At 34.0% G+C, this 27,669-nt stretch overlaps 1 protein-coding gene across 20 annotated transcripts in view; it reads left to right on the top strand.

Annotated features, from left to right (window-relative positions):
* The window catches only part of ZBTB20 (zinc finger and BTB domain containing 20), an 830,054-nt gene that overhangs the window by 129,836 nt on the left and 672,549 nt on the right, over positions 1-27,669 (top strand). The window contains exon 1 of one of the 20 annotated variants that reach the window (XM_053918379.1): positions 7,339-9,574. The exons of the other annotated variants lie outside the window; for them this stretch is intronic. The gene's annotated coding sequence lies outside the window, so the exon portion shown is untranslated. Of the gene's footprint in view, positions 1-7,338; positions 9,575-27,669 lie in introns of those variants that run through there. 20 annotated transcript variants of the gene reach the window in all.

Here is a 27,669-nt window from a genome sequence, read left to right as displayed (position 1 = left end):
AGACTTATATAAGAAAAAGAAGAAGATCAAAACTATGAACAATACAATGGCCAAAAATACAAATCTGTCAACAATTAAATCTAAAAAACAAAGCAAACACAACAGAGACAGAATCATGGATACTGAGAGCATTTTGATGGTTGCCAGATGGGAGAGGTGTGTGGGAGAATGGATGATGAGGTAAGGGGATTAAGAAGTACAAATAGGTATTACAGAATAGCCATGGGGATGTAAAGTACAGTACAGGAAATGGAGTAGCCAAAGAGCTTATACATATGACTCATGGACATGAACAATGTTGGGGGGATTGCATGAAGGAGTAGGGGGGCTGGGTGGAGAAGGAGCAAAGGGGGAAAAGTCAGGACAACTGTAATAGCATAATCAATAAAATATAATTAAAATAATGGCAAGGCATATAGATGAAAGTTTTATGTGGAGGAGTTAACTGCTTGCTGTTGTGGTTGAAGTGTATGAAGATGTTACTAAAATTTCTCTACTGAAGCTTACAAACTATACAGTTCTGGAAATCCCCACCATTAGCAACTAGTTCATTTCAAATGGAGTGACTTGTTAAAATGCAAGAAAGATGAAGTGTACATACTTTACTCTTTTAATCGTGAATTAATTTGCAATATTGTTTTCCCAAAACACCTCTCCAAAAGGTGTGCCTTGAGGGAAAAGAGGGTTAACCAATAGGTAAGTATTAATAAAGAGGATACAGAGGTGCATTGCAAGTAAAGAGTAAATCCAAGAAATAAAGTAGAGGTCTCTGAGTAGCCAGATTCATAATTAGGATAGCCATCTGTTCTTACTTCCATTAAGCCCTTATGAAATTATATTATAGTTGTGTTCCCACCTAAGTTGTAATCTTTTCCATGTTAGAGAATGCCTAATTAATTTTGTTATGAATAGCACTTACTATAGTTTCTTACAAATGGTTACGGTTCAGTAAATATTTATTGAATGGAAAAGGAAAAGTGGGGAATCTAGGAGATCAGGTTTATTACAAAGAAGAAAGAGAGTCTGAAGCAAAACAGTATCAGGTCCATTTTTTTTTTTTTTGCCTTGACCAACTTTGCTTTCTGCCAACGATAGCCCTCTCATTTACTCCTGCCAGAATTTGAGAGCTACAGAAACTTTCTGTACACTCACGTTAAATTCTGTAGCATAGTTGGAAATAGGAGGTAGATAGCAAATATAAATGACTAGTTTCTTTAAAAATACTTTAATAAAATATGTTAATTTCCAAACTAATTGTCATTTAATATTTGATTTAGATAAGAGATATAACTTGGAATCATCATTAAAATCCTAACTGAACTTGTGTGATTGAATTAGCAATGCTTGGAAATACTGTTTAATAATCTTATTTAAAATAACATTTGCTTTATTGTAGCTGATTTTTTCTACTCTTATCAGCAGTATAATATAAAAATCAGGAAGAAGGGAAAGAAAAAGGAAAAAGGGAAAAAAGTTTAAAATTTTTAGATAGTTCAAAGAAATGAAGTGAGAGAGATGAAAAGTTTAAAAGTAAAGAAGTACAAAGAGAAAGGAGTTGTTGAAAGTTCCATGTTGTAAAGTTTTACTCAAGTTTGGATTTGCCTTGTGAGAAGTATTTTCAGCTATCAAGTGAAAGGTCTTCCTTCCTTCCTTTTCTGTATTTTCGGTATTTTCTGTCTAATGGCATTAAAGTAAATACCTAGTAAACTTTACCTATTGTAAACAACTAGATGGTTTAAATTTCTCTTTTCAATAGTAGAAACAAACCTTTTGAAAACTGACACAGATTAAAATCTCTAGAAAACATATTAATATTTTTTCTTCCTTGTTGTATTGACTGCTCCAAAGTATTAAGTTTATCTGTAAAATTTGTTTAAGATTTGTATTTTTAATCTAGGATTAATGCTGTTAAGGTGAAGGCAAGGATCTTCAATAGTTTTCAAGCAACCTTTTCTATCATTTGGGCTCTCTGCCATAAGAACTTGGAGGTTGAACATGTTCATAACTTCAGTCTTTGCTTGCCCAGCAAGGAAACTAAACTCTGTTATTTCTTCAAACTAAAACTCACCAGAGGTCATCTGCCTTGAAAACATACACATTATGCCCTGAAAAGAGTGTGGCGGGCTATATTTATATATCCAGCATTACAATGGTTTCAAATGAATAAAAATATGCTTTGCCTATAATGTTTGTGTGAACAGGACTGGACCACTCCATTATATGGAATTATTCTGTGATCATCTCATAATTGCGTTTTCCCTCTCTCCCTCTTCTCCCCCCTCTCTTTGAGGAAGCAGGGTATATAGATTTCGTTAGAATATACCTATTTGGAACTTTTTCACAAGATTTGACACTAACTCTCACAACCAAGTTTCTATGTAATATAGTAAGCCCTCGGGTTTGTACTTCCTATCTTTTTTCAATTTTATACAGGAATAAAGGGAAGGCAAAAAACAAGAGGGTCTTTCATTTGCCACAGTGCTCTTCCCTTTCTTTGTTCAGAGTGAAGATTCTTTGTATTCTTTTCACACAGCCACTTTTTTCCTCTATTTTAAAGGGTATAATATTTCCTGAACTGAAGGACACATTTATAACATAATTTCAAAGAGATTTTGTTTATCATTTTCATAGAAGATTTCTCTAAATTTTTGGCAAGAGATATTTGGCTTAATTGGTCACATTTATCTGTCTTCATTTCAAGGATCTTCATGGTACTGAAATTTCTGTTTAAGGAATTTGAAGAATGTTCAATTATATACAGCCCATGAAACATATTTACTTATTCCTCTTCTTTTGTCAGCTATTTCTTTCCAAATGTTAAACAGTTGATAAAACTCTGTGAGTGTGTGTGTACGTTTTGATAGAGACGCAGAGACAGAGGGAAAGTGGGCAGTCATTGCATTCAAGCCAGTAGGCCCAGTTCTAGGGTGAGTGATTTTATTCTGTAGAATTTTTTAATTCTCCACCTTTAATAACAATTTGAAAGGTTTGATACAATGTAGTTGAAATAAATTTGAATAGAAATTCCCACCTTTTTTGTTTACTTTTTTTTGTAATCAGTTTAGGATTGAATTAATAGCTGTATAACTTTATATATTTTATGAATCAAGAAATAAACATTTCCCGTTGTTATCTCAAAAACTATATATTGTGTGAAAGGCAAAAAGTTCATATCTGAGTAGATATTTAGTTGCTGTCACTATTTCTAACTTAAGAGTTATGTTATTTTTAATTATTTGTAAAGAAATGAGATTTATTGCAACATTTCTTATGCCAAGTACTTAACACATTTTGTCTCACATAATACTCAGAAATTATCTTTGCATTAATATAATTAACCCCCGTTTTTAGAAAATGAAGTTGAGGCTCAGAGAGAGTAGGTAACAGCTAAGGTGGTTCACAACCTAACTACAAATCTCTGTCCACTTTTCTCCATTTCCACTGCTGCTTTCTTAGTAGTGGTTACCAAGATCTCCATCCAGGACCATTGAATTAACCTCCGAACTCATCTTCTCAGTGTTTACCTTATTGCCTCCAAACCATTCTGCAAGAGAAGCTGGTTTATTCTTGAATTATGCCATATTTCAGCAGCTTTCTATTTCTCTTAGAGGAAAATTCAGTAAGATTTGTCTCAATGTTCTCTTTTTTAAATTCTTTCTTTAGTTTTTTTTTATTAATTTTTTTTGGGTGACATTGGTTAATAAGATCATATAGGTTTCAACATTTCTATGATACATGATCTATATATTGCCATGTGTGCCCACCACCGAAAGTACAGTAAAATCATCTTTTGTTGCCATATATTTGGCCGCCTTCACCCTTTAATTACCTTCCCCCTTCCCTCTGGTAATCACCATGCTGTTGTCTGTGTCTGTGAATAGGAGAGTAGGGGTATTAAAAAATAAGGTAAATGGTCAATGCTTACCATTTTTTTTCTTTTCTTGGAGGAAAGTAGAAAAAGGAAGACAAAACCAGGATAATTTCTCAAAGATAATTATTATTAGTAATAAATAGGCACTTAAAAGGAAGTAAAGAAAAACAAAAATAAATAATACAGAGTCTTCTGAGGAAAGAGGAGGCTGGAGGGAAGAGAGAGTCTCAAAGATAGTCCCTCATTGCTGGTTCTAGAATGCTATAGACGGAATGTCTGTCTCTCCCTAAATTGCATATCATGAAATCACAACCCCCAATATGATGGTATGAGATAGTGAGGTTTTTGAAAGTAATTAGATCATCAGAGAGGCGTATAAAATGAGGTGAAAGATCTAGTTTGCTCTTCCTCCCATGTGAGGATACAGTGAGGAGTCAGCTTCTTGCAACCTGGGAAAGAGTTCTCCTTAGAACCTGACCATACTGGCACCATGTTCTTAGACTTCTAGCCTGTAGAAATATGAGAAATAAAATTTTGTTGTTGATAAGCCACTCCATGCATGATATTTTTTATAGCAAGCCCCCACTGCAAACACATAGAATCTAATATTGTAATAGCTAAACTCAGTGATTTTTACCTGATTTGTCCTTACTGCCTGGAAAAGGATGAGAAAATATGGTATGGAAAACAGGTGAGTAGGAGAATATTAAGTACCTGGGCTGATTGGCTCTGTTAAAGTAAAACTTTAGTCCTCAAACAAAAGCACAGAACGTAAGTGAATAAGTTGAGATTCAAGTACAGTGGGAAGAGCATTAAGAAGTGTTTACCTGCACAATTTTCAAGCAGAGTAAGGGCTCTATAGTGATTTATACATTTCATATTAAATGAAAAAACTTTGTAAAAATAGTACAGAAAGAGTATGTAGCATGAAAAAACATATTCTGTGAATATTCTAGAAGAATAACCTAAGAAGCAAAAAACCCCAAAACAATAAAAAATTAAAAGTAATACAATGAAATGATCAAAGGATTTGAAAACATAATTAATTGAAAGTATGTATAAATGCACAATCTTATGTACACACATACCATTTTCCATGATGAAATTGATAAACTTCTTAAAATAGGGTAATATTCAGGATTGGCAGTCATATAGGAAACAGATATTACACATGGCTGGTGGGAGAGAAAATAGTGTAAATTTTTTGGAGGGTAATTTAGAAATAATCCCCCAGATTTTTAATGTAAGGTAAATTCCACTGACAGCAATTTATGTTACATATATACTTTGTTTAGACTCTGCTGCCTTCCTGTACTCTTATGCTCTGATTTATCTCCAATCAAAAAAAATGTTTGTCATCACATGGATTGTGGGAAGACAGAAATTAGTTATTTCTAATACCAAAAAATACAAGAATTACAGAAGTAAATATAGATTTTTAATCCATGTTTTTTTATTAACTTGTTTTTATATTAGATATTTTCTCCCCCTTTTTTCATATGTAAGGCTAATATTTGAGATTTTTAGAATGTTCAAGTGTACTTCCACCTCTCAAATGTCCAATATTACTTTCCAAGAAGTGTCAGTTGTACTTTATCTAATCAATATAAGGAGCATTTTATTGATTATCTTTTTAAATATTGGTGGGGTACTGATGATAAATTTCGCCTAACAGAGACATAAATTCTTTCTTGGTTCTGGCATTAACTCCAGCACACAGATATACAGGGCAACTGCAGGGGAATAAAGGAAAGGGCTTGAAATCAAGGTTCTTTCAACCATCTTGGTGAATGATGGTGCCATTCAAAGAGATGGGAAGGACAGGAAAAATACCACCTTTTAGAGTGAGGATAAAATCTGCAGTTTGAGATGTTAAGTTTGAAGTGTATGTGGAGTATTCAGCTGAAGATATTCAGTGGCTGCCTGTATGTATAAGTCTGAAGAGAGATAGAAGAACTGAGACATGTGCTGGAGCTGCAGAACTGAGAGTCTTCAAAATAGAGATGAAGGTTGATTCACAAAAGATGTGAATGTAATTACCCAAAAGGGGGTATGATGTGAGAACAAGAGAGGGAGAGAGGAAGAGGAGGAAGACGGAAGAAGGTAAGGAAGAGAAAGAGGGGAAAGGGGGTGGGGAGGAGAAAGAAGAAAGAAGAAAGAAAGAAAAAGGGGCAGGAAGAGAAAGAAGCCAGAAAAGGAAACTTCGGAGAGGACAGAGTCAGGAGAAAACCAAATTTCGTCATGAAACAGGCTTTCAAAAGACAGAAGTTGCCAAAAAATATTAAAAACATCTGAGAAATAAAGTAAGCTCAAAACAATATATTTTTATGGGATTCGATAATTTTATAATTTGTAATTTTTGTGGAAATAATTTAAATTACATGTTAAGGACAGAAGTAAGTTTTCAGTGGGCTGTAGAGAAGATGAAAGGTGAAGAAGTAAAAATTCTTTCCAGAAATTTTGAATAGGAATAAGAGAGAAGAAAGTTGTAACAAAGCAAATCTTCCAAAAAAATTTTTTTCTTTTTTTTTTGTTGTTTGCATATTTTTTGTATATTTTTGATGGAAGAACAAATACTTGCACAAGTTTATATGCTAAGAAGAAAGAGCTGATAAAGAAGAAAAGGTTGAATATATACCTGAGAAAAAGGGATAAGTAATAGAACACATAGCAAGTATTGAATAAGTATTTACTATACAGCTAATTGTGAGATAGCTAAGTCCTGTGGGCTGAAAGTGTGGCATTCGTAACATACACATAGTACACTTTATTTAAAATTGTCTCTAATTTTCTTCCTTCCTATTTCTTTTCCTTTCCTTTTTGACTTCACATATTCCAAACTTACTGAAAGATAACAGAAATACACAAAGTGTTAAAGAACAAAATATACATCACCAAGTGGATAAATTTCAGAGTACTCCTCGGTAATAAGAAAACATATTAAAGTGAAGAAAGTATTTATTTATTTAGTCACTTAGTGATCCAGCAAATATTTACTAAGTGCCTACAGTGCTGGACTAATAAATAACATAGTATATTTCTGTTCTCATACAGATTTCAGTGTACTGTGGAGAGAGGAAAGGATAGAAAAAACCCCAAAATACTTAATTACAAAATAAGAAGGTCCTGTGACAATAACTAATAAAGATCCAGGTAAAGGGATAGAGGGTAATTGTTTTAAGAGGTGGTATTTCACTTGAGCTTTCAAGGATGAGAAGCATCTGATGATGCAGAAAGCCAGTGCAGGAAGCAGCATGTCCAAATGCTCCAAAGAAGGAAAAAAAACACTTGATGTTCAGTCTCTAACAGTCTAGATCCAGCAATTAGGGACTATCTTTGTGCCTGTTATGTGCCTCTTCCCTCCAGCCTCCTCTTTCCTCAGAAGACTGTATTATTTATTTTTCTGTTTTTCTTTACTTGCTTTTAAGTGTCTGTTTATTACTAAAAATAATTATCTTTGGGAAATTATCCTAGTTTTGTCTTCCCTTTTCTACTTTCCTCGCAGTAAAGAAAAAACAAAATGGTGAGCACTGACCATTTACCTATCTACCTTTCTCCTCCCCTCCCTCTTTCTTTCCCTCCTACCCTCCCTCCCTTCCCCTGCTTCTATCGTCTTAAGGTTGTCCCAATTCTCAGTAAATATTTCTCCAAATTGAGGGCTATTCCAAAGGGGTTTTCTTAGGATTTTGTCCACTCGATTAAGAAAAACAAACACTTTCTTGTGAGAGAATGTTGCTGATTAGGAGTTATTTCAGTGATCTCTCTTGCCTTGGCTTGCTGTTTTCCAAATATTATGGAAGGAAGTTGTATCCCTTCCTTGTATGAATTATTGCTAGCACCTTTTTTTTGGGGGGGGGAGGATTGGTAAGAAAAGTTCTGTCAAAAGCCTCCAAATGTATTTTGTTTTATTTTGAACATAATAAAATATATAATGTAAGTGTGTGTATTCTCCTTTTAAAAATTATTATGGAAAATCAAATTTTACACAAGAGATGAGAGAATGACATAATAAATCCATATGTGTCCATCACATAGCTGTAATCATTATCAACAAATGACCAATAAACCAAATCCATGCTGAGTTATTTTGAAGCAAATCCAAAATATAAAATTTCATTTATAAGAGTTTCAGTATTTCAGAGTAATTTTTAAACAACTTTTTTGGTCCTAAAAAGAGGTTTCTAGAAAAATTCTTTTTGTTGGCTTTCTTTAAGTTAGATTACCATCCGATATATCTGTAGCCTATTCTGTGACTTTCCCTAATCAGAATGCCCAGAAAGGTAGAGGACCAGAGAGCATTTGTAGTTTGAAACTGCTTGCCTCATTTAGGCCCTGGTGTGTTGGATTTTTGTCATTAAAGTATATATGCAAATTAAAACAATCAAATAAATATTTTTAGAGGTTTTAGTGTGAATCATACAGTCTCTTAGGTATTGCAGATACTTCAGTGAACTAAAAAACTGCTGTCCTGGAGCTTACAGTTTAGTGTTTAACTTTGAGAGGTGACTCTCAAGTTCAGACTCTGTTTATCAAAGAGTGTTTCTCAGTGTCTATGATTTTTTGTTTCTCTGTTTATTTTGTTTTTCATTTGAGGATTAAAGCATTTCTTATTAAAACATTGGCTTAAGAGTATTGTCAAGGAGTCTGGCGAAATAGCAAAATAAAATTGCTCTTTATTTTGTGACCTCACTTATAAACTTATAAAGTTGTTGTCACTTTATAAGAGCCTGAGGAAACAATTTCAGTGAAAATCTTAACTGTTTTAATGACATCACATCTTGTAGTTCTTCTATGAGGAACATAACATAAACTTCTTTCCACATATCATAAGTGGGGGGAAGTTTGACTGGAACTGTATTTGTTTACATGCTGTGTGATGAGTCTCAAATGCCCTATACACTATTGCACGTAGAAATCATTGCTTATTTTTGAATGTACGTTTAATTGGAATGTGACTAATTACATAAAAGAGTTATATGCAAGGAACATAATACAAGGCATTCTAGATGTGCTAATTACGGTATGCAGTATGAGTAAAAGCAAGGTATGGTTTGTGCACAAAGAAAGAAACACTGTTTCATTACTGTATGATAGGGTTGATAAAGTTATTTTGGACTGAATTGCTAATAAATATGTTTAAGAAAACTTTATGGTATAAATTAATAGTTTAAGATGGCAATCTTCATTGCAGTAGGTCAAGAAAAAGACAACAATAAGCTGTCACAGAGAGATGTAAATAGAACTGCTTGTTGAGGAAGTATGTTGTCACTAATGCTTTCTCAGGACTTCTTTTATCAAGGATTTTAAAATCTTACATTGTGTACTGTTGCATTTGTGTTATCACCTTATTATAATTTTCAACAAGTATATGTTGAGAAAATATGTTATAGGCATTGTGCTGGAATTTGGAGGTACCGTGATGATTAAATGAAGCATGGCTCATGGGTCTTCAGACTGATTGATATACACACACACACTCACACACAATCATATTAAATAATCACACAAATATATGAATATTTACTTTCAGATAATCCTACTAAATTGTGGTTAGTTTGTGCTGGCAAGAAATATCTAGTATGTACAGATTTATATTTTAATGACTTTTTAAAGATTTAAACCTGTTTATGCCTGAAGTTTTTTTCTCTTTGTCTTACAGTTTCAATGACAAATAGAATCATTGCTGATTTGTATACATCAGAGGTACTGAGACTTCTTACTTTGTAGAAGTTTTAATATTTTCCATTACTACACTATATTGTAAGATGCCTCAGTTGCTTGGAATGTATTCCACCAGGGGAAAATGGTGAATAGTAAGTTAAAAGTGTGAGATCATTGGGTTAATTATGTTCTGTCAGAGTATCATTACTATCCTTTAAGTAAGAAAAAGTTTTTAAGGTAGAATGTTTTTTAGCAAGTTAAAATTAACCAGGAACTATAAAGGAAAGTGATTTCAACAGGATAATTTATGTCCTCAAAGTTTCAAACAAACAAAGCAAAGAAAGGTGTATATATGGCATCTTATTTTTTGAAGATGATTCTTTCCATCCTTTGTTCTTTGATCTCTACATGAGCAGAAACACAGAAAGTGGTAACGGGGCCAAGGGTGCTAATGTCTTGGCACTTATTAACTATGGCAATTAGCACCATTTAGATTGATATATTTCTGAGATGAAAGCAAACTTGGACCAAACAAAATGTGATGGTAGCATTTGTGAAGGTGGAATGACACTGACCAAGAAGAATCAGAAAAGAAACAGAGACCGCCTTAAAAGACTTGGAATATTTGAAAAATTGATTATATGATAAGTATAACTACATAACTACAATTCTCCAAGGACTTATTAATGCTTCAATAGCATTAAATTATAATGAAAAGACACCAGGGCAGTGCACTTTAATAGTCTGCTGGCTTGAACCCTGATATATAATGTTCTTGTAATACTTTATGGGTGACTGAAGTAAATTGGTAAGGAATATTTTCCAATTATTGGCTCTTCATATCAGATCTGCTCTTAAAGAACATTTTGGTCTGAGAATATTATGAAGTCAATTGATCTAGTTTAGAAATTGCTTGACAATTTTACTATAGTGTTAACTTTTCTCCCCTCCAATTTGTGTAATTTTTGTCCTTTGAGTTGAGGTCAAATTATAGTTGTTTGGACTTAAGCAGTTTGCTCACTTACACTTCACTTGTCCTACCTAACCATTTTGTAAGTACTAGCACAAAGAAAGAAAAATCTAATTTTTTCCAATGCTTTTGTTTCCTTTATTTATTTAGATAGCAATTTAAATCTGTTTTTCTACTAGACAGAACAAAAACAATTTGGATGGATTAATTTTGAACCTAAATAGTTTGTTGATGAATCATTAATGATTTTATTCAGTGGTTGTATTTGAGATAAAAAGAGAATTACAATGCACCAAAATAATGACTGTATTTTAAAGAAAATAAAGGCTGAGAATTTCATGGTGCTTACTAAGTGAATTATGTAATAGGGAGTGCCCTGAGGCATTTAGTGCATGCCCTAAATGTTTTTTAGTTTTTCAAGCAGCAAATATTCATGCTGTACATACAATAAAAAGAAGTTATAGGTTTAATAAAAATCAGAATGGTCTCAATGTTAACATTAATGACCAATGAAAAATTAGAGGATATCTGAAGCTTATTCATTCTTTTAGTCTTCATGTGCCTAGAAACATTTGTTTCATATAAAAGTTGTATTACAAAATTAATGGACTGAGGGCAGAAAGGGAATTTGAAGGAATGTGAAATAGAGTCTGGATATATACTGAATACAGGAGGAAGATGTTTGAGGAACATTTATGGAACAAAGTGCAGTTTCTTTCTACTAAGGTCTAGGTATTCAAAAGTGACAGGAAGAGTCGATGTAGTAATATAAACTTGCAAAAATATTCTGGTCAAACAGAAAGCTATGAAGAGGTGGCAGTGAAGAAGTAAAAGGAAAAACTGAGCAAATAAAAAGTGCAGACAGGAGTTAGAGATAATTAGAGAAGAAATAAAGTGCCTCAACAAAAATGGGAACAAGAATTCAGGGGATTACAATACAGAGCAGTCCAAATGACAGAACAGGAATTTAAAATTGTATGTGCAAGAAGCAGATTACATGATTGGAACTGAAGTATTTGTTTTTTCCTGTGAGAGTTGCAGGACAAGACATTCCTAAGCAACACAACTCCGAACTAGGATTAGTTGCACTTTCTCAAATGTATTTTGAAGTAAAAAGCTGAAAGCCAAATGCCTTCAGCTACATAAAGTACCCCAAGTCTTATGTAATACATTGCCTTTAGTGTTTTATGGCTTATTCAAAAAATATAAATAATATTTTTAAATTGACATGTGGGTGAGCATGGTTGCTGTACCTATGGATTACCAAAAGCAATACCAATAATATCCGATCAATCAACAGTCAGTTCAGTCCCACTATTTAAACAAACAAAAAACCCTTAAAATGTTCTATTAAATCTCATGAAAGTGGTTTCAATGACAAGGTTTCAGATCTTTGTAAATGATAATGAATTTAGAGACATATAATGACAACCTACATTGTTAGGTCTAGACAGATTTAGATAAATAATGACCTGCTTGTTTATGGCAGCCATAGTCTTTAATATTGAGTAAAGGAGTCTTGAAAGTAGTTCAACAAATATGTATTTTCTTCTTTTTAAATGTATAATTTTCTGTTTTGAGGATGATGAAGATGAAATCTAGAGACTTCATTATATTATACTCCTTATATTCCCTCTTCTGTCTTATACATGTCTATTTTTCCTTTTCACCTTTATTCATCCCCTTTAAATAAATATTTATTCTATAAAGTATGTATACTCTATGTGTATATGAATATGTGTGTATACACATATATGCATATTCTCTTCCATTTATGCTCATATAGTTAGTCTTTTAAAACATTCATTGAAATAATTGTTTTGGGTGGATTGATATTACATTAGTTTTTTTAAAAAATATATTTTATTGATTATGCTATTACAGCTGTCCCATTTCCCCCCTTTATTCCCCTCCACCCAGCACACTCCCTCCCACCTGCAGTGCCCCCCCCTTTATTTCATGTCCATGGGTTGTACATATAAGTTCTTTGGCTTCTACCTTTCCTACACTACTATTCTTAACCTCCCCCTGTCTATTTTCTACCTACCATTTATGGTACTTATTCTCTGTACCTTTTCCCCCTCTCTCCGCTTCCCACTCCCCCACTGATAACCTCCATGTAATCTCCATTTCTGTGATTCTGTTCTGTTCTAGTTGTTTGCTTAGTTTTTTGTTTGTTTTTTTAGGTTTGTTAATAACTCTGAGTTGGCTGTCAATTTTACTGTTCATATTTTTGATCTTCTTTTTCTTGGATAAGTCCCTTTAACATTTCATATAATAAGAGCTTGGTGATGATGAACTCCTTCAACTTGGCCTTATCTGAGAAGCACTTTATCTGCCCTTCTATTCTAAATGATAGCTTTGCTGGATAGAGTAAATCTCGGATGTAGGTCCTTGCCTTTCATGACTTCAAATACTTCTTTCTATTCCTTCTTGCCTGGAAGGTTTCTTTTGAGAAATCAGCTGATGGTGTTATGGGAACTCCTTTGTAGGTAACTCTCTGCTTTTCTCTTGCTGCTTTTAAGATTCTCTCCTTATCTTTAATCTTGGTTAATGTAATTATAATGTGCCTTGGTATGTTTCTCCTCCTTGGGTCTGACCTTCCTGGACTTACTGAAAGTCTGTTTTCTTTGCCAGATTGGGGAAGTTTTCCTTCATTATGTTTTCAAATAAGTTTTCAATTTCTTGCTATTCCTATTCTCCTCTGGCACTTCTATGATTTGGATGTTGGAACATTTAAAGATGTCCTGGAGGTTCCCAAGCCTCTCCTCATTTTTTTTGAAGTCTTGTTTCTTCATTCTGTTCTCGTTGAATGTTTCTTTCTTCCTTGTCCTCCAAACCATTGATTTGAGTCCTGGTTTCCTTCCCATCACTGTTGGTTCCTTATAGATTTTTCTTTTATTTCACATAATGCAACCTTCATTGCTGCCTGGGTCTTTATTTTGCTGTTGAAGTATCCAGTGAGTTCTTGGAACATCCTGATAACCAGTGTTTTGAACTGTGCATCTAATAGGTTGGCTGTCTCTTCTTCACTTAGTTGTATTTTTTCTGGAACTTTGAACTGTGCTTTCATTTGGGCCATTTTTTTTTGTCTCCGTGTGCCTGTTATGTAGTAAGGGACGGAGCCTTAGGTGTTCAGCAGGGCAGGGCAACCCATGTCCCTGCCTTGTGATGCTCTATGTTGGGGAGGGGTCTGAGAGGGAACAGTGCGGCTTGCTCTGCTCTCTGCTGGTTTTCAGTCACTTCCCCAGCTACCCACAAGCAAATTGGGCCTGTCTGGTACTGACTCCCAGGTGCGAGGGTTTGTGTACATTCTAGGACCCTGTGGGTCTCTCCAAGAACTCTCTTGTGAGGCTGGGAGTTTTCTCCTGCTGCTCAACCCCCACAGGTATTTTCAATCAGAGGCTTTGAGGCTTTATTTCCCTGCACTGGAACTCCAGGTTGTGAGGTCTGTCTTGCTCCCCAGCTGTTCCTTCCAGTTTATATGCAGGTGAATGTGGGACTGCTTAGTCTGTAAGCCACCGCCTAGTCTGGTCCTCTAGCCGCTGCCTTGCGGTGAGTCCTCTCACCCGGCTACCTGTCTTTGCCCCTCCTACCTGTCTGGATGAATGTTTCTTCTTTAACTCCTTGGCTGTTGGACTTCCATACAGTTCAATTTTCTGTCAGTTTTGGTGGTTTTTTTTGAATTTGTTGTTGTCCTTCTTTTGGTTGTGCAAGGAGGCACAGTGTGTCTACCTACGCCCCCATCTTGGCCGGAAATAATACATTAGTTTTATTACAAATGAAAGATTTCCATTCTGTTAAATAGAGGCTTCTATTAATACTAGAATGAGGCAGAACATAATTGCTACAGTATAACTTTGTGTGGTTTGATGTCCTATCGGTTCTTGACCTCCAAGTTAACTGAAAATTTTATAGGCTGTTAGATGGAGTAAAGGATAAGATGCAATCATGGACTGTAGGTTTTTCATTCGTTAGTTACTGCTATATTTGTACTTTACACTAATGGACAATTTTTACCTTGTGACAATAGTCAACTTTTCATATTGTGTGTTATTTGATTTTCCCCTCATGTTGGAATGCCATTTTTAATTGAGGGTATTTTTTAAGGTGAATTTTAAACTGTTCTTTTCCTGATAATTGCTTTCATGAGTACATAGAACTTGATGTTTGAATTTTAGATATAATCATCCTGATTTCTCATTGAAAAAACTTGTGATGTTTAACAGCAAAGACAGAAGCAACCTTAACTACTTAAAAATCATTATCATTTTCTAACAACCTTACTGTAATGATAGTAACAATATATATTTTTTCATATATATATATATATATATATATATATGGCACATATGTGTACACACACAGAAAGTTTTTTTTAAAAAACTATACTTTAAACAACGAAATAAATGAACACACAAAACTTCAAACAGAGTCATAGACACAGTGGACTGGTGGTTGCTAGAGGCGAGGGAGGTTGAGGCACTGGGTGGAAAAGGTGAAGGAATTAAGAAGTACAAATTGGTAGTTACAGGATAGTTATGGGGATGTAAAGTGCAGCATAGGGAATATAGTTGATAATACTTTGATAACTATGTATGGTGGCAGTTGGGTACTGGAAATATAAGGAGGAGACTTTGCAAAGTGTATGATTGTTTAACCACTGTGCTGTATGCTTGAAACCAATACAAAATAATAGCGAGTATAAATTGTAATTGAAAAATAAAATTTAAAGTTTTTAAAAAACAGTACACTTATACAACATTAAAATATTACTAAATGAAGTTTATGGGTAATGAAGCTATTTTTTACAGTGATGTCCTATATTGTGAAAATTTGTTCAAAAATTTTATTATAATAAATGCACTTGATTCACTGTCTAAACATGAATTCCTATAATATAAACATATATGCATAACATACATGCAATAAACATTACATAAACGTGTATACAAACTGAGGTGTGTAAATAGGATATTGATATTATCTTTGTTCTGTCATCAAGAAATTTTATTTTTATAATTCAAACATTCTACTTTCCTCCATACTCAAAAAATTCACCACTATGTAACAGGTGTATTCCAACAGTGGAAATGTTTGTGTCTTTGTCACATTAAATATTATGTTAAAATATTTTATTCATTTTCATGGAGAATGCTGGTCTCATAAATATCTGAGTAGAGACATTTTTAAAGTGGCTAGATTTACAGTTGAAAACATATGCAATGTAGATGCTAGTATGATGATTTCAGTAATTCATTGCATTTTGAAACTTTTTAATGAATATTAGTAGTATTTGGTTTTTACGACACAGTATTCAAAATATTTTGAATGAAGTTAAGAGATGTTTGTCCCCAAAATTAGAATCTGTCCACATAATAACTCAAGTGATTTTTCCACTTTGAAAAACCTAATTTATGAAAATTTAGGATTTGTAAAAAAGATAAATTAAGGAATGATGGGTTGCTTCATAGAAAAATTATGGTTTGTAAAATATTCTAAATGTACAATTACTTTATGAAATTTGATTTATACTTATTTAATATATAAAAAGAATCAGCTCCATATTCTAAAACATATTTTTTTAAACAAATGCAATTGGCTACTATTTAATAGATTTTTAAAAATGCATCCGAATTAGTATTATTCTCTGGAAAGTAGTCACCTTGGGAAATATTTCTTCATTCAAGTAGTATGGCCATTGCTCTAAACATTGTACTGTATTGGAAATGCCTTCAGAGCTAGCAACATATCCTTTTAAATATTTTCATTGACAACTACCCTTTAACTTAGTTTGAGTTTTAGAAATAGTCAAGAGTAATGTAGATCCATATTTACTAAATAGAAAGTTTATTGCCATAGCAAAACCTGGCCTAGTCTGACTTGTACAGTTCTCTAAACCCCTTTTCTTCATTTTTTAACCTCCAACTTTACAGCCTACTCCAATTTAGTGCTGTTTAGGCCTATCCACTCCATCCAAGCTACTCAAAGTCTGTGGCCTGTTTTAGATGATCAACAAGGGCATTTATTTTTAAGATAGCAAAATAAAACCATTTATCTTGTGTGGCTTTGTGCAGTCTTTAAAGGCAGTTTCAAAAGATATGTGTGTAACTTACAGTACTTTGAGAGTGACAGAATCATTGTAATAAAGGTATTACCTGCACTGTGATAAAGGGTGTTTGGATCTTCAGCTTTTGGTTATGATATGTTTCTTTAACTTAGCAAATCAGTACTTCTTGAACACATATGTTATTCAAAACACTGTAGTAGGCACTGAGGCAAATGCAAAGATGAAGAAATAATGAGCCTAGCCCTGACTCATGGACAGACAGGGAGGGGAGCATCCTTCAGTGACTCTATAGCAAGATAGATTTAAGTGTTCCTTGAAGTTGCAAAACACTACATAAATACAGGAGAGGGACAGATTCATTTTAACTGGGGCATGACAGGTAAATCAAACCTAGAAGGACATAGATTGAAACGTTGACAGGCAGAGATGGAAAGAAAGGACATTCTAGGAAAGAAGAGGTAACTTGCTGAAGTGTAGAGCAGGGTTTATGTCTTTTAAAAAATGAACATTTTACTTTTTAATGAAAGCTTTCACAGTAAAAACTGTTCAGTTTTCAACTTTACCTACATTGTAGGGCTTGCGTAGACTTAATTCAGTTTAATCTCACAGTCTCTATCTTTTGTCCCTGTGTGTGTACCGTAGTGGTCTTCTCTGTGTTTTTCTCTTGCGATGTTTCCTTCCTTTTTCTCTTTCTCCTTTTCTCATCTTCCCTATCTCTTCCATTCTCTTCTCATAGTCTTCCTTCCATCTTGATTGTCCATAATGAGAAATTGAAGTATACCAGTTAAATTTGGTACGTTTATGTTTCCTGCTCTTATTTTAAAGATAGGTAAGTTTAATACAAATCCAGTAAAAAAATAAATTCAACCTTAAGTATATACTTTTCATAAAATTAAATGGATCCATTTCAAATATAGAGTTTGATAAACATTTACAAAGATACATAGCTTTTTAAACTTAACCAACTTGTAAATGAAATACTTTTATCACTCCTAAAAGATCTCCACTATCCCTCTGCTGTCAATTCATTCTAAAACCAACTCCAGGTAACATTTGATCTTTACTCTGAGATTGTAGATTGGTTTGGCCTGTCCTATAATTTCATATAAATGGCATTATACATTATGATTTTGGGTCTTCCTTCATCTGTTTAATATGGTTTTCAAGTTCATTTATCTTGTAGCATATAAAAAAAGTTTACTTTTTAATTAACAGACTTTACTTTTTAAAGCAGTTTTAGGTTTACAAAAGCACCCCGTAAAAAACTGAGAAGAATGTACAGACTTCCCAGATATCCAGTCACACTCTATCCCAGTTTTCCTGGTTCTTAACTAACCTCATGCATTAGCATGGTATATTTGTTATAATTAATGAACCAATATTGATACTTTATTATTAATGAAGGTACATAGTTTACATTAGGGTTTGTTCTGTGTTGTTTAGTACTATGGGTTTTGATAAACACAGAATGTCACGTGTGTACCATTATGTTATCAACAGAATAGTGTCACTGACTTAAAACTTTTCTTTGCTGTACCTCCTTATATCTCTCCCTACACTCCTATTCTCTCCCCTGCCTTTAAACTCCTGGCAACCTTTTTACTATTTTTATAATTTTACCTTTTCCATGATGCCATATAGTTGAATCATACAGTATGTAGTCCAGTATGTAGTCTTTTCAGACTGGCTTCTTTCATTTGGTAATATGCATTTAAGGTTTCTCCATAGTTTTTTGTGGCTTGATAGTTGATTTCTTTTTAGTGCTAATAATATTCCATTGTATGGATGTACCAGTTTGTTTATTCATTCACCTATTGAAGGACAGACACCTTGGTTGCTTCCAATGTTTTGCAATTATAAATAAGTATGCTATAAACATTTATGTGCAGGTTTTTCTGTGAATATATATTTCAACTAATTTCAGTCAATGCGAAGGAGAGTCGTTGCTGGATCGTATGATAACACTATGTTTAGCTTTCTACCAAATTGTCAAACTGTATTCCAAAGTGGCTATAACATTTTGCATTCCCATTAGCAATGAATGAGAGCTCTTGTTGCTCTACATCCTCACTAGCATTTGGTGTTGTCAGTTGTTTGGATTTTAGCCATTCCAACAGGTGTGTAGTGGTATCTCATTGTTGTTTTCATTTGTAGTTCCCTAATGGAATATGATGTTGAGCATCTTTTCATGTGCTTATTTGCCATCTGTATATTTTCTTTGGTGTTCAGATCTTCTGCACATTTTTAATTGAATTTTATTATTGTTAAGTTTTCAGAGTTCTTTGTCTATTTTGGATAGCAGTTTTTTATCAGAAATGTGATTAGCAAATATTTTTTCCTAGTCTGTGACTTGTCTTTCGCAGAAGTTTTTAATTTTAAGTCCAGCGTATTAGCTATGTCTGTCATGAATCATGCTTTTAGTGTCATATCTAAAAACTTTTTGCCCAACTCAAATGCCACCTAGATTTTTACCTATGTTATCTTCTAGAAGTCTTATAGTTTTACATTTTAGATTGATCATCCATTTTGAGATAATTTTTGTGGAAGTTATAATGTCAGTGTCCAGATTTTTTTTTGCATATGGATGTCCAGCTGTTCCAGGGCCATTTGATAACAAGGCTGTCTTTGTTCCATTGTTTTGCCTTTGTGAAAAAGTAGTTAACTCTACTTGTGTGGGTCTATTTTTGTGCTGTCTATTTTGTTCTATTGATCTGTTTGTCTTTTTTTTTTTTTTTTTTTACTAATACCACACTATCTTGATCACTGTAGTTTTATAGTAAGTCTTGACGTTGGGTAGTGTCAGCCCTTTGACTTTACTCTTCCCTTTCAATATTGAGTTGATGATTCTGTGTCTTTATACTTTTCATATAAACTTAGAATCAATTTGTGAATACCTACAAAATAACTTACTGGCGTTTTAATTGAGATAGTTGTAGTGAATCAACAGATCGAGTTATGTTGATAAGAACTGACATTTTGACAATATTGAGTCTTCCTAACCATGAACATGAAACATCTTTGCATTTATTTAGGTTTTTTATTTTTTTAATCAGAGTTCTGTAGTGTTCTTCAAATGGATCTTGTACTTATTTCATTACATTTATACCTAAGAACTTATTTAATATTTTGGTGCTAATGTAAAAGATGTTGTGCTTTTAATTTCAAATTTCAGTAGTTCATTGGTGGTATATAATTGAATAACAATAAAATTTTTTAAAAAATAATGCTATTGAATTTTGTATACTTTTAATGCTAGACTCTTGCTTTTTCAAAAAGAAAAAAACCTCAAACTAATATAAAAAATTACTATTTACTTCCATGTGATTTCCAATTATTTTTTAATATGAAACAGCCTTTTGTGTAATAATCAGTAAACAACAGGAAATAAGGGTAGCAGTGTCCAATCTAATTTTCAGGTTTGAGAAGTTATGCAGGCTCAATAGGCACACAAATCGCAATAATAAGTAATTTAAGAATGGTTATTTAAGAATGGAATTAAAATAGTATTTCTTTTCAACTTATGTTTATTAATTTTTATATGACTACCACATTTCTGAGACAAAAACTTATTGAGTTGTTTGAACTACTCAATAAATGGATCTGTTAGGTACTTTTTAGACTATGTTTGCTGTGAAAATATTACTAAGACACTAAGGGCTCTGTGAAACAAAGTAATGAGACATGAAGGCTCTTATGAATTGGGAAATTTTGTGTCATTCTGTGGTATATGTTTCACTTCACATTGCGTTCATTCATGGTTATTTATGTTGGTACATATAAACCCAAGGTAGTTTAGCTGCTGTGTTATTATTTCATTGTGTGACTGAGCCACAATTTGTTTCATATTGATGCACATTTATGTCTCTTCCCTTGCCTTCTGCTTCATTTCCCTTACCTTCACTCTTTTGTTTGTACTCCTCCCTCCTTCTCTCCTTCTCTGCTTCTCTTCCTGTTGTCTTTCTTCTTTCATCTTTCCCTCCCTCCCTCCTTTTCTCTTTAATTTTTCTATTACAGTGTTTCAGTAAACATTTTTATAAAAACCTACTTATGACATATTTACATGTGTAAGAATTTATGTATTTGAATTGCTAGATTTAGGGAATACACATTTTTAACTTCAAAAAGTAATGGAAAAATGCTCTCCAAATATTTGAGTTTTCCAACTCCAAATACTGACAGACTTTTCAATTTTTGATAAAAAGAGAGCAGTAAAAGTATATTTATTTGCTATTTTAGTTTCATTTCTCTTAAGTAAAGTTGAGCTTTACTTATTGGCCAATCAGGTTTTATTGCCTCTGATTTTTTACTTTGTATTCTCAGCAGTTTTAAAAATTGTAATGTTTATGTTTTTTCTTACTGATTTGTTGTAGCTTGTTATATATTCTGAATAGAAATGCTTCACTGACTATATACATTGCAAATATCTTCTCTTAGTTTCTTAGTTCATCTTTTTTTCATGTTTAAGTTTTTGTTTTGTGCTTATATTGAGAAGACAATAGTTCTAATTTAATCTCTAAATACTGCATGTATCAGTTAATGTATTTTCTGGTATTGAATGATTCTTATGTTCCTGGGATAAATTCCTGGGATAATTATTATGTATTTTTGTGTATAACTACATACACATATGCATACACACGTTGATTTATTTGGTTAGCTTTTATTTTATTTAGAAATTTTTCATTTAAGTTGTTTTTTCTTTTTTAAAAATTATTTTATTGAGGTGTCATTAGTTAATAAGATCATATAGGTTTAAAGTTTATAATTCTATAATACATTATCTATATATTGCATTGTGTATTTATCACCCAAAGTCAAATTTTCTTCTGTAACCATATGTTTGACCTTGGAATTTTTGAGGAATTTCCAAACCTGCCAAAAATTAAAGGTCCAGGACAAGATGACTTTTTAAAGTTTTTATTTATTTCTTTTTAGAGATAGGGGAAGGGAGGAAAAAAGACAGGGAGAGAAATATTGATGTGAGAGAGAAACATCTAACAGTTACCTCTCCTATGTGCACTAATTGGGGATGGAACCCACAACCCAGGCCTGTACCCTGACTGGGAATTGAACCTGCAACCTTTTCCTTTGCAGGATGATGCCCACCCAACTGAGCCATACCAGTCAGGGCTTCACTAGTGAATTTTACCCATAATTCAAAGGAAATTTAATACCTATCCTCCTAAACTCTTCCAAAAAATTGAAAGAGGCAATACTTTCTTACACATTTTATAAAGCCAACATAACTGATACCAAAACCTGGCAAGACTAACACAAAAAAGAAAACTACAGTTCAGTATCTCTGATGAATATAGGTATGACATCCTAAACAAAATACTACCAAATCTAATACAAAAATACATAAAAAATAACACATCATAATCAAGTGATATTCATCCAGGGGCACACAGATTATTCAACATATGGAAATCAATCAGTGTAATATACCACATTAACAAAATAAAAATCAAATGATCATCAACAGATGCAAAAAAAGTGTAATAAAGGTCATATATGACAAACCCTCAGCCAATATCATATTCAGTGGTGAAAAACTGAATTTTTCCTCTAAGATGAGGAACAAGACAAGAATGTCCACTCTCACCTCTAAGAGAGTGGCTAGTACTGGAAGTCCTAGCTAAAGCAATCAGGCAAGAGGAAAAAACAAAAGGCATTCAATTTGGGAATGAGGAAGTAAAATTGTCACTTTCTGTATCTAAGTTCTTAAGTGAGATTACAAATAATTTTCTCATGCTCTCTAATGTTAGTATCAAGTTTATTATCAATTATTGATCATAAAGTGATTCATTTTCTATTATTGATTTTGTATGTTATACTTTTCTAGGAAATGGCCCATTATATTTGCATTTGTAAGTTGATTGCCATTTAGTTTTTTAGTATATTCTCTTACGGTATTTAATGTTTCTTCTCTCTTTAGAAATGCATTCTCTTCATTCCTAAAGTATCTAATTGTGCCTATTTTGCTTAATATATAATGATGAACAATAATTTGATCAATACAAGTTTTGTTACTAGGTTGAATATGGGCAATTTCATATGGTTTAACCTAACATTTTATTTGTCTATTTAAAGGAGTTTTGCTCTCTGTTGCATATTTATATTATGTCACTAATTTTTCTTCTAATCTTATTTATTCCCTTCTTTATTTGGCTTTATTCTATGTTTTTTAACTTGCTAAGTTAAATCCTTAACTAATTAATTTTACAACTTTTTAGCATTTAATTAATATATGCATTTAGGGCCATAAATTTTCCACTAAGTGCCACTTCAGCTATATCCCACAGGTTTTGATATGTAGTGTCTTTATTGTTGTTCAGTTTTAAATATTTAATATTTCCATTATGATTTTTCCTTTGACTCAATGGATTATTTATAAATTTTTTATAGTTTCCAAATATATAGAGATTTTTAATCTTTTTGTTCTAATTTCTGATTTTGTTGCATTGTGGTCAGATAACATGGTTTATATTATACAAGTTCTTTGTTGAGACGTCTTTAAATGGATTGATAATTGGGAGAACCAAGATGGTGGCCTAGGTAGACACACTGCGCCTCCTCGTACAACCAGAACTGACGGAAAATCGAGTGGCAACGAAGTCTGACACCAAGTTGATAAAAAAGAAACATTCATCCAGACCTGTAGGAGGGGCAGAGACGGGCAGCGGGGGCAGAGAGGACTTGCGTTGCCTTGGTGGGACCGAGACTGGCAGAGTGTGGGACAACGGGGCAGGAAGTCTGACCACTAGCAGACCCTGCGGCCCCACATTTGCACAGATAAACCGAGAGGGCCAGACTCAGAGTGGCAGAGAACAGGGCAGGCAGAGCGGCAGGTAGCACCTCGTGCCCCCACATTCGCACATAGATAAACCTGGACACGGCAGGGAGCGAAGCAGACCTCGCAACCGAGGGCTCCAGCGCAGGGAAATAAAGCCTCAAACCTCTGATTGAAAATACCTGTGGGGGTTGGGGCGGAAGCAGAAGAAACTCCCATCCTCACAGGAGAGGTCCTTGGACAGACCCACAGGGACCTAGGGTGTGCACAAGCTCACCCACTCGGAAACCAGCACCAGAGGGGCCCAATTTGATTGTGGGTAGCGGATGGAGTGACTAAAATTCCATGGAGAGTGGAGAGGGCACCATTGCTCCCTCTCGGCCCCTCCCCCACATACAGCATCACAGCACAGCGACCAGCATTACCCCGCCCCGGGAACACCTAAGGCTCCGCCCCTTTAAGTAACAGACTCACCAAGACAAAAAAAAAAAAAAAAGGCCCAAAAGCCAGAATACTTCAAAGCTCCAGAAATAATTCAACTAAGCAGCGAACAGATAGCCAACCTATCAGATGCACAGTTCAAAACACTGGTAAATAGGATGCTCACAGAATTGGTTGAATTTGGTTGAAAACTAGATGAAAAAATGAAGGCTATGCTAAGAGAGACAAAGGAAAATGTACAGGGAACCAATAGTGATGGGAAGGGAACTGGGACTCAAATCAATGGTGTGGAACAGAAGGAAGAAAGAAACATCCAACCAGAAAAGAATGAAGAAACAAGAACTCGGAAAAATGAGGAGAGGCTTAGGAATCTCCAGGACATCTTGAAACGTTCCAACATCCGAATCATAGGGGTACCAGAAGGAGAAGAGGAAGAACAAAAAATTGAAAACTTATTTGAACAAATAATGAAGGGCAACTTCCCCAATCTGGCAAAGGAGATAGACTTCCGGGAAGTCCAGGAAGCTCAGAGAGTCCCAAAGAAGCTGGACCCAAGGAGGAACACACCAAGGCACATCATCATTACATTACCCAAGATTAAAGATAAGGAGAGAATCTTAGAAGCAGCAAGAGAAAAGGGCACAGTTACCTACAAAGGAGTTCCCATAAGACTGTCAGCTGATTTCTCACAAGAGACCTACAGGCAAGAAGGGGCTGGCAAGAAGTATTCCAAGTCATGAAAGGCAAGGACCTACATCCAAGATTACTGTATCCAGCAAAGCTATCACTTAGAATGTAAGGGCAGATAAAGTGCTTCTCAGATAAGGTCAAGTTCAAGGAGTTCATCATCACCAACCCTAAAAAGAAGATAAAAAATATGAACAGTAAAAATGACAGCAAACTCACAGTTACTAACAACCACACCTAAAACAAAAACAAAAGCAAACTAAGCAAAGAACTAGAACAGGAACAGAAGCACAGAAATGGAGATCACATGAAGGGTTATCAATAGGGGAGTGGGAGGGGGAGAGGGGGGAAAGGTACAGAATAAACAGCATAAATGATAGGTGGAAAAATAGACAGGGGTAGGGTAAGAATAATGTAGAAAATTGAGAAGCCAAAGAACATATAAGTATGACCCATGGACACGAACTATAGGGGGGGAATGTGGGAGGGAGGGAGTGGGCAGGATGGAGTTGAGTGAAGGGAGGGGAAATGGGACGACTGTAATAGCATAATCAATAAATATATTTTAAAAATTAAAAAAATGGATCAATAAGTGTTGAATTTTATAAATGCTACACAGTAGTTGCAAAGAAAACACGCAGTCCTTGAGGGGAAAGCTTCTATACATCAGTTCAAAATTATAATTATATCGTTAAAATCTTTTGTATCTTTACTAATGTGTTTTCTGGCCAGTTGAAGTATCTTCTCCCTTATGATTCACACCTTCACTTCATTCATTGTTCTGCTGGAATTTCACCTTCTTAGAAACAGTTTCTGTCAACATTCTGTCTAAAATATACGCTTCTCCATATCATCACTCTCTTTTCTCTTACTGTGCTTTTTCCTTGTGACATTTATTAGTACTGGATGTTATATTTTAAATATATGTAAGTTCATTGTCTCCTTTTCTAGAACATAAATTTGCCGAAGAAGAACTGTGTTTTGTTCACTATTGTATCTTCTGGTTCTAAACTAATACTTGCTTCAATAGGCATTTAGTGTATAGTTGTTGAATGAATGTACAAAAGAATTGTAATTTCTAATATTACGGTAAGCTCATTATCAGGTAAAGGAGGTTGTTTCCTGTGAAAGTTTTGTGGTTTCTTTAAAAGTGATTTAGCATTTCCTTCTGTCCTATGACCCAATCTTTGCCTAGAAGAGTTTAAGGAAATCATGATTGTTTTTGTTTTAATTTTTAAAGTTGGGTTTTTCTATCCCAAAAATATAGTGGAAATGCTGATTTCTATGGTGCCTATGTATATTTGTGTTTCATATTTTTATGTGACTTTTTACTACCCTGGCCCTAAGAATAATTCAGGTTTTCATACTACTTCTCCATGCTAGTCTATAGAATTTTTTTTACTCTTAATCTTATGGGTAAAACATCCATAAATAAGCATGTCTCAGTTGTAGCTCCACCTATTTTACTGGCTTTAGGTCTTGTCTGTTGCCCACACATTAGTGCTAATATTCCATATATCATCCCAAATATCTAGGTAAGCATAAGCATGATCTACTAGGGGCCAGCAAGTCTTCAGCCTCACCCTCAGCTCTAGATCTGAGTTCTCTCTTCTGACACTCAGATACTTTCCTTTTCATCTTCCATTCTAATTTGGCTCAGTGTTGAACTATCAAAATTATCCTAAATATCTGAGTATTGGAAGCGAAAGAGAGATAACATCTCTCATTCACTGCGATTATAAGCATTTCATAATAACTTGTCTTTGCTTCTGGTAGGTCCAGTTAGGGTCTTTATGTGAATCTTTATAAAGTTTATTTATAGCATGGTAATACCCTTATATAAGATGCACAGTTAAGTATATTAATGTATCTAGCACTTGATTTGGATTATGTTGCCCAAATTCTTTAGTAGCTGACATACTTTTGTGCTGTCATATTAACCTTCACATGTGAATTTTTTCAAAGAAAATATCCTGTAAGTTAACAGTTCACATGATATAGTGGATATTTCTGTGCATGTGTATATGTGTAGTGCACAGGAGGGAAGAGAGGGAGAGAAAGAGAGGTTAAAGAGTTTAGTTGGAAAGAGAGACTATTATGAAGAAAAAGATAGTTTAGGGGAGAGGAGGGAAGAGATAGGGAGAGGATGGGGAGTGGGCAAGACTGCATTGGTAAGACAGCTTGTACCTAATAAGACAAATCTTTGGGAAGGTTGGTTTAATTCTTTTCAGTGAGGCAGGTGAACTGTAGCAGAAGCAGTTAAATTATTCTAATTTCTTCTAATTCTAGTCTGCCTTCCCCTTCGACTCCTTGGCTCTGACTTCTTTTCACATGAAGCTAAACTGGTGCTTTTTGCTGATACCTGAGTGAAGTTAAGAGGTTTGCATTTACTCCCAATTTTTGGCACTTTATGATTTGTGCTGTTCATGAATATAGGGGAAAATTGGTCCCTCTGAGTACAGAGTAAGTGACTGTCAGCTTGATTGTATCTGAAAGCTCCTATTCTCTATCATGTGATATTAAGAGGAACTCAGGATCAGCAAACCTGTGTTCTTTTGGAACTGCTTGTCTTCAACATTCTCAATACATTGGAAGAAAATAGGTAAAAAAGGTATTCAGGTCTCACAAGTGAAACATGAACACTTCATCCTCTTTTGCAAATATTGCAACATTTTGATTCTCCTTCATATTAGGAAATAAAAAGAATCCAATTATTTCTTTAATGACTCAGTTACTTTATGGAGCTTTTGAAAATGTTATCTTTCAGATAGATTCAACAATTTTATCTCAATTGTGTAATTTAGTGGTAAGCTTTCTGCATTCATCTTACCTGGGAAGGTCAAGCATTTTATGACCTCAAAAAAGCCTGATCCTTGTTTTGTACAGACAATTATCTAGATGTTCCCATTATTTAGAATGGCTATTTCAGCTCTCTCAAGGTTTACTTTTACTAGGATTCTCAAATGTTTTCATTTATTGAATACTGAATCCAATTGAAGCAGCTTTTATAATAGTATCAAATCTTATTTTTCTCATTTTCTTTTAAAATTTGTGGTTGTATGACATGCTGATATAACTTAATTGTAAACTTTACAATTAAGTGTTATAGTTTTAGCATTTTTGCAAAAGCCTAGTTGAAGCTAAAAAAATACTTTGACACTGTAGGCTCTAGAGAT

Source organism: Desmodus rotundus, chromosome 2 (assembly GCF_022682495.2).
Source record: "Desmodus rotundus isolate HL8 chromosome 2, HLdesRot8A.1, whole genome shotgun sequence".
Classification (NCBI taxonomy): Eukaryota; Metazoa; Chordata; class Mammalia; order Chiroptera; family Phyllostomidae; genus Desmodus; species Desmodus rotundus.
The sequence above is the reverse complement of the archived record's forward strand: the minus strand, read 5'-3'. Positions and strand labels throughout refer to the sequence as shown.